Source organism: Spinacia oleracea, chromosome 4 (genome assembly GCF_020520425.1).
Source record: "Spinacia oleracea cultivar Varoflay chromosome 4, BTI_SOV_V1, whole genome shotgun sequence".
NCBI classification, from domain to species: domain Eukaryota; kingdom Viridiplantae; phylum Streptophyta; class Magnoliopsida; order Caryophyllales; family Amaranthaceae; genus Spinacia; species Spinacia oleracea.
In genome coordinates, this window is record NC_079490.1 from 152,400,278 (window position 1) to 152,411,007 (window position 10,730).

Below are 10,730 nucleotides of genomic sequence, written 5' to 3' on the forward strand. Positions count from 1 at the left end.
ATTATTTTTCAAAAAGTTACGATTTTTATTTTCGAAAAACAACGATTTTTAACGATTTAATAAACACCAACGACAATCCAATTTCGTAAAATTATTAAATCAAGGGCTAACATTATTCACACTTTTAAGAACGAACGAATCAACATTAAAGTTTGAACTTTTAATTAATAAAATCCGAAGCGTTAAATCGTTCATTAACATTTAAATTTCAGATTTTTAATAATTTGGTTTAAGTGCGATTAAAATTAACGAAACCATTCAAAATTTTAATCCAATAATTTTTAAAATTATCCACTGACCCATGAAATTATATCCCCTTTCCCAATTATCCGAATTATTAAACCAAAATTAATTAAAATTCAATTAGGGTTTCAAATTTTACGAATTGGGGAAAGGAAAAATTAGGGTTTATACTTATCGGAAAAATCTGAAAAAAAATTCATAGATAAAGAATATACCCAGTAACATTGTGTCAAAATTTCATGAAATTCCGAGTAGTTTAGGTTGACCTTTTCATTGAATTACTGTCCGACACTTTTAATTTTAATTAAAAAATTAACAAAAACGCCCAAAAAACGACACTTCGAGTCCTGTTTTTGCAATTCTGTTCTCATGAGTTGTACTTAGAAAATCCTTTTCAATCAGATTAGGGTTTTAAAACTCGAAAAAACGAATATTTTTTATTTCGGACCTGATTATTACGCAATTCATCCAATAATTTGTAAAAAAATTCCGAAAATCAAAAAAAATTCAAAATTTTCTACAGATGCAAAAACAATAAAATCATGCTAATTCATGCTTTGAATACATAAGTCTCATGATACCACTGTTGGGGAATACAGTTAAACATAATAACATGTGCGGAAACAATCCCCAAAGCCAGGAAGCATGTATAAAGCACAAATTAAGCATACTTACGTTTGAAGCGTGTTTTCCACAAATCCGTCAACGAACACAAAAAAAGAACTCCACTTGTCGTTCCTCTACTTGGTTCACCGACATGTTCCCATGGGCCTTGCGCTTGTGCGCTCCGACTCGTGGGTTGCTTTCGTATTACGATTAAATTATCTTTCGACAATTTATTTATCGCTTCGTACTTGACGATCCAATGTCGTACGATACGATTATTCGTCTCGCCTAGCTTACGAATATACGCAATACGATATACGATTTCATGATCCAATGTTTAATCGTATAATTATGTTTTTCCGAACTAATTTCCCGAAAAGCTATTAAATGAATTTCCGATTCATTTAATCTGGTGATCTGTTACATGTCATTGGTGTGACCTTGTAGTTTTAGTCAAGAGTAAGTTGTGAGCTTAATTTTCATTAGAACTCACTGATCGGAAGCATTGCTCCAGCTAGCTGTTCCGATCACTTGATCTTACTGAATTAATTGTTCGCAATTAATCTGGACCTTGGTATTAGACTAAATGCACCTTGGTTGAAGGACATATTTCCTTCAGTTTTGTATTTGCTTGGAGGTTAAGGCATCATTTAGCGTCTAAAAACAAGCCTTTCTCGGGTTTTGAATTCCGGTTTTACGGGACGGGGCCCGGCATGCTCGGTTTTGTGGGTCGGCGCCCGAATTTGACTTGCCTTATATGATTTTGAGTGGAAAAGGCCTAGTAAAACCAATGGGATAGTCTGCTATATGATATTGTACTTGGATTTTGAAATTGGATTCGGAAAGTTGTATTTTGTATCGAGAACCGAAAGGGGAACGGTCTCGGGGGTTGGATTTTGGATCTTGAATTTTGGAAGTATTCTTAGCAATTGGGATTTCCGCCTAGAGTTATCCCAATCACCTAATAAGGATAATGGTATCGTCATCATCCCAAAGGGGAGACACAAATTAGGTGTCTACAGAGATTAATAAGTTGGTCTAGATTTACTCCCTTTCCCCTCTCTCACCCTAAGAAGACTTCACTTTTTCCATGCTCCCTCTATTTCATGGCCACTTTGACCATCATTAACCAAAACCTTAACCGTCTACCACTGCGTCGACCACCAAAATCACCAACTTTAGAATCTTCCATCCAAAACCACATGCCGCATGCACTTAACCACCAAGAAACTCTACCTAACCACCAGAAAATTCTTCCTAGTTGCTACCACCGACGAAAATCTATCAACCAACCCAATTATCGTTAGTATAAAAAACATGTACAACTTTATAACTAGATTAATTATTAAGAGACCTTCAACAAAAAGATTAATTATTAAAAGGGGTAATTAGGTAAGAAAATAATTCCGTAGTAGCATTTAAAAGATTAAATCATAGAGGAAAAAAAATTGTCATAAATATTGAGTGATTAACTAGGAAATTAATATAAGACTACAATTAAGAATTTTTTTTTAGTAATGTAGTTATGTTAAGTTTTGAATGAAAGATTATTGCATAATTAATGTGCTTTTAGTGAATGTTATGATATTTATTAGGGAAATCTAACGGATGAAATTCTATCAAGCGAAATCAATGGTCCATAATGCCTAATGCATGAGATGGCTTGGATGGCCTTTTGCTCAATCCTCATTCTTCACCATTCTGCTTTAATAATATAGATGGAAAACATTTATGAAATTAATAATACATCAAGGATGTATACATTTATATGATAAATAATAGTTTCTTAATGCTGTTAGATAATTAAATTATTGTTAGATGTCTAAGATAAATTGTCATGATCTAAACGTATTTCATATACAGTTGCTGATAAGATAGTTCAGTTGTGTTAATGATATTGTAGTATTTTATGGTTGTTAGCTAATCCTAACACATCTAAATGCTTGAACTCCTATTACTATTCCTGGAACAGTGAGTTCCCTATATTGCCCTTTGCTATCCTTCGAATTTACGGAGTGTGCCCTCCCTCCAGATGTTGCCACGTCGTTAAACATGATCTCACCCCTTTTTACCACGCTCCTCTTTTCTCTTTCCTCGGATTCCTTCCCATGTCGCTGCTTTTCTTTTTTGGATTTCTTAACCCTTGCCCCTCTCCTCTTCTCTTACATGTCTTTATTTCTGGTTTCTTCGCCTTCCTTCTCTTCGATCAGATTGGAACATCTCCTCATTTCCTCTCCCATGGCTTTCTCACTGATAATTTGTTCCTGCTTCTCTTCTTCGTCTTCGCTCCATTTAAGACGATCTATCAAGGTATCCTCTTTTTCTCTCCTCATTTTTAATTTGATTTTCTTGAATCTGTATTTTTTGATAATTTTAGGGGTCGATTTGAGATTTTTCTTCAACTTCATTCGGTCAATTAATATGTTTTTTCACGATTTTAATGATGATTCTTTCTAAAATTCGATTATTATGTTAGAGAAAGAGAAGTAGGGATTTACCTTCACCGTACCTTGTTTAATCTCCTCTTCTGTCTCCCATGGCGATGTCTATAAATTGTTGTTAAAATTAGGGGATTCAATTGAAATTGTTCAATATGGAATTCTGGTGTAATTAGCTGCGATGTCTATAAATTGCTGCCAAAATTAGGCGGTATAATAGAAATTGTTCAATGACCTTTGAAAGATTGTATGATTTGTTTATCTGGTAATAATTTCTGAGTTAAGGTGGTGTAGCTTATTGCAGGTTGCTACAAACGTCTAATTTTGTGATATTTTAGCAAAGTCTGTTTACCTTTTTCGCATTTGTTTTATTGTGTTTCAGGAATACAAATTGATTGGGCACTTTCTTACTAGAGGACTTGTGTAAGTAACCTACTAATATTGTGGGTATTATGGTTGTAAAAAAACTCAAATTTTGGTTTTAATTGGATGATTGTTGTTTTTTTTCTTGCAGTATTATATTTGGTTATGCCTATTCAGCATATGAGTGCTACAAAACTGTTGAGAGGAATAAACCGGAGAAAGCAGCTTCGCTTTTGGTGCCAATACTGGTATATACAGAGTATAAATTGATCATATTTGGTTCTTTAATTTGTGTTTCTCTTTCTGTTTGATCGGTGGAATTTTTGGAAGCAAAGTACTTATGTTTGGTGTACTTTCAGGATTTTAGTTGCTATAATGACAATGTTTGAGAGGGTTAGTGACACGTTCATTTCATGGTGAGTGCTTGAATTGTTATTAATTTTCGATGTTGTTGTCAACTTGTCATGCATTTTCCAGAATTCTGAACTTCTTCTTTCTAGGCTTCCCATGTATAGTGAGGCAAAACTGGCATTCACAATATACTTGTGGTACCCTAGGACAAAGTTATCTATTTATACACACATTTGTTTGATTTTGATGTCAGTGAATGTGTTTGTTGTTCTTATGTGACTGATTATTTTGTTTCAGGGAACAACATACGTTTATGAGATTCCTTTTTTAAACCATATGTTTTAAAGCATGAGACGGAAATTGAACGCAACTTGATGGAATTAAGAATTGGGGATGGTGATATGACTTACATGTACTGTCAAAAGGCTGTGAGCTATGGTCAAACAAGAGTTTTCGAGATTTTGCAGTACGTCGCAGCACAATCTACCCAAGGCCTCGTTCTTCCCAGGTATTATTTTTCTAAGCCTCATTCGCCACCACGAAAATATCAGTGGCATATTTTTTTTAAGTGTCTGCATTCATTTAGTGATGCCTTTGGTTGTGTTTAGGTAATTAAATTGATTTTCTAGATCAACATGTAAAAGAATATGATGAGATATAGGAAAGCCACATGTAATATTCAACATTTCTTTTTATTAGCCATTGCCTCACTGGTCTTAACCCCCGTGTTAAGGTAACTATTATTGAACAAATTCATAATACTGTTGTTGTGAAAATCTTCATAGTTGTTTGAAAGAATAGAATTATGTAATTTGGTATAATCAGTTATCAGAGTTATTAAACTCCTGTGCTCAATCTTTTTATGGTTTCATCAGTTTTACTTACCAGTCAACAAAGTTTATTACATTTCTGATGGTCGATGGTTTGTTTGGAAATTCAACTTCAACAAATCTGCATGATTGCAAAATAATGGGTTACTCTACTTACTCGACATGATAGGTTTAATAAGATTTTTTTCGGCATTTCGCAAGATAATCCAGTCTATTGACTATTAGATTATATGAACATTTTTGGACTTTAGCAATGTTATTACGTGAACATATTTGGAATATAATTTGATTTTATCACATCTTTTCTTTATCCTCCAAGCTCTGTAACCCACCAATAGAGTCAAGGAGTTCCCGGTGATCAGATTATTAGACAAGTCAAGACACGGAGGTCCGGTAAAGTCTGGGATTGACCTGTTAATAAAGTTGGAGGATAAGTTAAAAAATTGACGGGGTTGAAGGCCGGTTTCTGTTTACATTATGGTGGTTGCTTTGGTATGGTTACTTTGCCTTTAGTCAGGCCCAATTCGGCTCGTTTGTAAGTAAAGTCATTTGAAGAACATATAGACCAAACAAAGCCTAGCCCAACCCAACCCAACCCAACCCACTTAGTTCCAGCCCGACCAGACCCAACAAAAAAATCAGACTAAACCCGACCCATATATTTCCAACCCGACCCATTGAACAGGTATATGGCAGGAAAAAATCAAATTAGTTGTATATCATTACTTTGTACTCCATAATACGTATATATGATGTTTCTCTAGGCTTTTTTATCCTCTTTATTTTGTTTGTGCATGAGTTGAAGTATTATATAATACTTCGTATCATATTCTTGTTATTCAATTGACTTAGCGTATACATAGTACGGGTAGTATATACTTATTATTTTAAGATGTTTTTAAGTCAGATTACATGAACATGTTCTAATACAATTTTTTAAGTTGTTAATCTAAGGATTGGTGAACCTTCCCCCTAACATTGCTTCCTTTCTCCTTGCAGATAAAACCTGCTAAAGTTCGGCAAGCTGTTGGCTTACTTCTGAAAAATAATCTTAGAACTGCGCGCTTTTAAAACTATGGCCCAGCTAATCAGAAATATATGAATCAGAGTTGTTTCCTTGTCTTGGATCACCTGATAGGCACATCCGTACAACTGTTGGGATCATAATTAGTGTTACTGTGCAGCTTGTGGGAGTTATTGGTTGGCCTGAGATGTTGCAGGCTCTCTTAACTTATTTAGACATATTGATCTTAGTCAGGTCAAAGTGGCTATGGATGCTTTATCAAAGGTATGACTATCCACTGGTTGATATACAACAGTGAATCAAATACGAAATACTTACTCTTCTTTTTGCTCTTATTTTTTCACCTATTACGATCAATAATGGATTTTGTTGGTGTTATATGTATTATCTGGTAATTGATTATTATTATTATATTTTTGGTAACGACTTCTGAATTTGGGTGTTTGGTTTTGATTTGTGAATCAATTTAGTAGTATTCAGTTGTCGATCATCTCCATCTTCTATTCTAGATATTTTTGGATCTCTATCAATTAATTAGTTCTATATATTTGGGTTTTTAGGGTATATTTCTAACTTCAACAGTGGGGTTTCAAATTTGGGAACTGGCTTTGTCACAATTTTAGTTTGGTTTTGGGGTGATCACTTTGAATTAATTTATGTGTGGGGTATTTTGAAGGAGTTGTATTATTTTATTGGTTATTCATCCCAAGTTGGTAGAAGGGGTTGTGGTATAATGGTGGTCATGAGGATCTAAATACTAAGGACTGTAGTGGAAGTTAGAAGGTGGTTGCGAATGAGCTGCCGAGTTTTGATCCTCCAATACCAATCTCTAATATATTGTAAATTCATTCCCCTTATATTGTTATCTTTTTTTATTATCAGATTTAGAACTTTTATAGTGTTTAGTTGTTTACCTACCTTCCGAGTGTGTATTAGAACATAACCTCGAGCTTTCTTTCTTTCCTTCAATTCTACTAGGTAGCTTATGCTGATTGAGATGGGTGTTTCTTTCATGATCAGGACTAGGGGTGTTAATGAGCCGAGCCGAGACCGAGCTTAGGTAGGCTCGGCTCGAGCTCGAAACTCTTAAGCATAGGCTCGGCTCGAGCTCGAAGCTCGACGAGCCTGAAAAATTGAGCTCGAGCTCGAGCTCGGTACAAGGCTCGACTCAGCTCGAGCTCGACTCCGCTCGAGCTCGAAACTCGACAAGCCTATAAAAACTCAAGCTTGAATCTTGTAGACCGCTTAGCTCAATTGCTTAATTCAGCCCAAGTAAAATTTTAAGGCCCAAATTGTTGCAATTGAAGCAGGTTGTTTGATTGCAAATGTATTGGTTATTTTATAACTTCTCATTTCTCTCACTTTTAGATATACAACCGATGTGGGACATGTTATTTTGTTTTTTTAAGCAACTCTTGAATACTTTTTTCTATTTGCTACCTCTGTATGATTATTTTGTTTATGATAATCCATGAAGAACATAACACCAAAAAAATAAGAAATCTAAAGGTAATTAAACCATAATCTGCACGAAAAAAACTCAATAATTCAAATCACAAAATTACATTTTAACTAAACTGAACAAATAATTGTGCGCTGTTTTGGCAATTGAAGCAGATTGATTTGCGAGAATCGGGTTTTCTATTTCTTCAGACATCAAGAATAAGAATTTTTTGGTTCATCAAAATCAAAATCAAAAGTTTTCATTGCTTACAAGACTGCAGTAATCAAAGAAGAAGGATACACAAAATCTTCAAATTCAAAATTTTAGGCAAAACCAATAACATTAATTGAAAAGATCATACTAAAGTTACTAGCAGGAGATAAAGGAAGAAAACATAGATGTTTATCAATCTATTTGTAATGAAGAGGTTGCCATTGATGCGTAAAGAAAAAGACATCTTTCTCTTTTTCTTGGTATACTAAGGAAGCCAATTACAAAGTGTATAACAAACTCCTAATAATCAAGAATAGGTAGAGATCTTGGGTAGATGTTAGATGATATGGATAACCGAGTAAGGAGAGGTCAAGCGAATTGGTGGAGGATAGAGTTAGGTCGGATGAAGGGATAGAAAATGAAGTGCAAAAAATGAAGAGACAAAAGATGGGCGTCTAAGAAAATGGTAGAATATTAGTGAGAGAGCTTAATTAAGGTTGTGGTTACCGAGTTGTATCAATTAACATTATACTCACATGTAGACCGTAGTATAATAAATGAGTCACTCATCTATTAAAAATTGTGTTATGACTTATGATAAAGGTGCCTTATATATTCCACAAAACTTTTCAACATATGTATATCCACCGATGTGGGACTCTAAGTCACAAAATATTTTTACACTATAAACAAAGTCGAGCTTGTTCACGAGCTTTCGAGCCGAGCCATGGATAGCTCGGGCTTGGCTCGTTAAGATCTCGAGCCGAACTCGAACTCGAGTCGAGCCCACTCGAGCCGAGCTTTGACCGAGCTTTGCCGAGCCGAGCATCGAGTAGTTCACGAGCAGGCTCGGCTCATTAACACCCCTAATCAGGACAACGAATCAAAGCATTGGTCTTCTTTCCTATACATGTCTTTGAAAGGTTTTCATCTTTCTCTCCTGTTTCTGATAACTTATCTCCCCCACCTTATGAAAATCATGTTAATTGAAATTAATATTGTAAATACATGTTATGATCTCTTTCCTATTATTCGCATATCGTAGGCTAGGTCTGCGTAGGTGGACATTTTTACAATGCCTCTTTGTCTTTTAAGCATTCATATAATATCTTTTATGTTCTGTCTCAGGAAAGGGTGTTATCCATTCAGATGCAACTAAGAAGAATCTATATGATGTCAGAAAGGCGTTGGATTTTTAAGCTATGGTAATGATGACAATTATCTGTAGAGCTTTCCAATTCATCTAACCCATGGAATAATGCGGGAAAGAGATTCTAATTACTGAATTATGATCTGATTGACAGGATGTAGATGTGAATGCACAACAAAGCAAGTTGGAGTGCTGAACTTGAGAAAACTGGTGAGACACTAGCCTTTTGAGTTCAGACTCTCACAAACCAACTACTATAGTGTTCTGTATGCCTTTTGAGTTCGGACTCTCATAAACCTACTATAGTGTTCTGTATGCTAATTGCTTTTTGATTTACAGCAAATAAAAAGGTTGATGTTTCAACCTGCGGTGTCCTTCACTCTGTCAGTTCCATATCACACACATGAGAATCAGATCTGAATCTAATGCACACCAAAACAGTCCTCTTGGGAGTGATCTATCTTTTTCAAGAAATAGTCCTAATACTCCCATAAGCAAGAACAGGGTCAATACTATTATATTAAAGTACCTTTCTTTGATGTTTCTACTAATATGTACCCATTCCTCAAAAAAATATGTAGCTGAATTGTTCTTGTGTGATTTTCGACAGCCAACAGCATCAAGATGGAGAATCAAATTAACTGAGCATACCAAGACTTGCAAGAGGCGCATGATGTAATCTGCAGTAGACCATCACAAGACAAGCTATCTAGGAAGGCGAGCACAATAAGTTATACGCAATAATGTTTTAGCAAAGCAACTTAGAAATATAATAGAAAGTTATCTATTCATGTTTAGGAATGATTTTTACTGGGTTACAAGTTTATCTTCTGACTTGTGATCTAACTCTACCGGGACATAGGTCAAAGATAGCAAGCTGTTTAGAAGGTAGAAGGTGAGACTCGCTGAATACCAGATGTGAGGGGGTCGAAAAAGCGCAAGGCTAATGTGTGACCTCGTCCCTCGTGGGTGTGACGATTCTTTTTATTCAATCAAGTGTAATTGGATTTCCTGTGAGTATACACCCAATTGACTAGTAATATAGGAGTCGCCATTCAGTTTTTAACGACAATGAGAAAATTTGACAAAACCCGGTTATCGTGACATAAAGGGAATGCAATTATGTTTGACCACGACGGCCGTAGGTTCCCTTGTGATCCCTGCTGTGGGGATCTCTCAATATACACCCGCAAGGTAGAGATTGAGGGTTCGGGGGACTGTAACTACCGAGAGGAGTACTTCGCTCGTCGATAACTCCAGAAACAGGATATCCTTACTAGCTCAGCATAAATAATTGAAGGGACATGCCTAATCTGAGTTGATTTTAGCAATATGCAACATATAATACTAATTCGATCGTGATTATCTGATTTAAATACCATTAAGGGACCTAGCATGATAATCCGATTTCCCAAAAATATTATATTTGTTAGGCGTGATAGAACAATCAGATTAGGTTAGTTTAACAGTTCATAAAAAGGGCGAGGAAAGCAGTTAAATCATCGAAAAGGGACACATTACAACGCACCCTTGAGAGGTACGTCACGGTTCTCAGAAAACTAACCACTTTGACTTTGTTATTTCTCCTTTTTATTTAACGAATCTCAATTATGGGACAGGATACGTTCTGTTCGATTTATGGATCGATTGCGACAGAACGCGTGAACAGTTTCGCAGCGAGAGGCTTAGGCTAAGGGTTGGAGTCAATACTCAGAATATAATTGTGTGTTGTTGTGTCCTCTTTCACGTCGAATTTAGGGGCCTATTTATAGGGAAGAGTTTGTGGAAAGATAGAATTGCAGAGTTCTAATCCACAAAGAATTAGGAAAAAACACGTACTCAGGTATTTTCAGCGCCCAGGCCTGGGCGCCGAAGATTTCGGCGCCCAGAGCCAGGCGTTGAAAATAGGGTCTGGGCTGTTTTCTTTAGTCAGATTCGGATTCCTGAAATCCGTAGAGTTTGAGATTAATTCGAGTCTTTTAGCGCGTATCAATTTTATGACGGAATGCGTCTGGGCCCGTTACAAACTCTAAGCTCGTTAGGATTTTAATTAATACGTAACTCTTTA

General features: G+C 35.7%; 1 pseudogene; it reads left to right on the top strand.

The window, feature by feature from the left end:
- The first annotated feature begins 2,922 nt into the window (after positions 1 to 2,922).
- LOC110793636 (HVA22-like protein i) lies at positions 2,923 to 9,728 on the top strand (annotated as a pseudogene).
- The last annotated feature ends 1,002 nt before the right edge of the window (positions 9,729 to 10,730 follow it).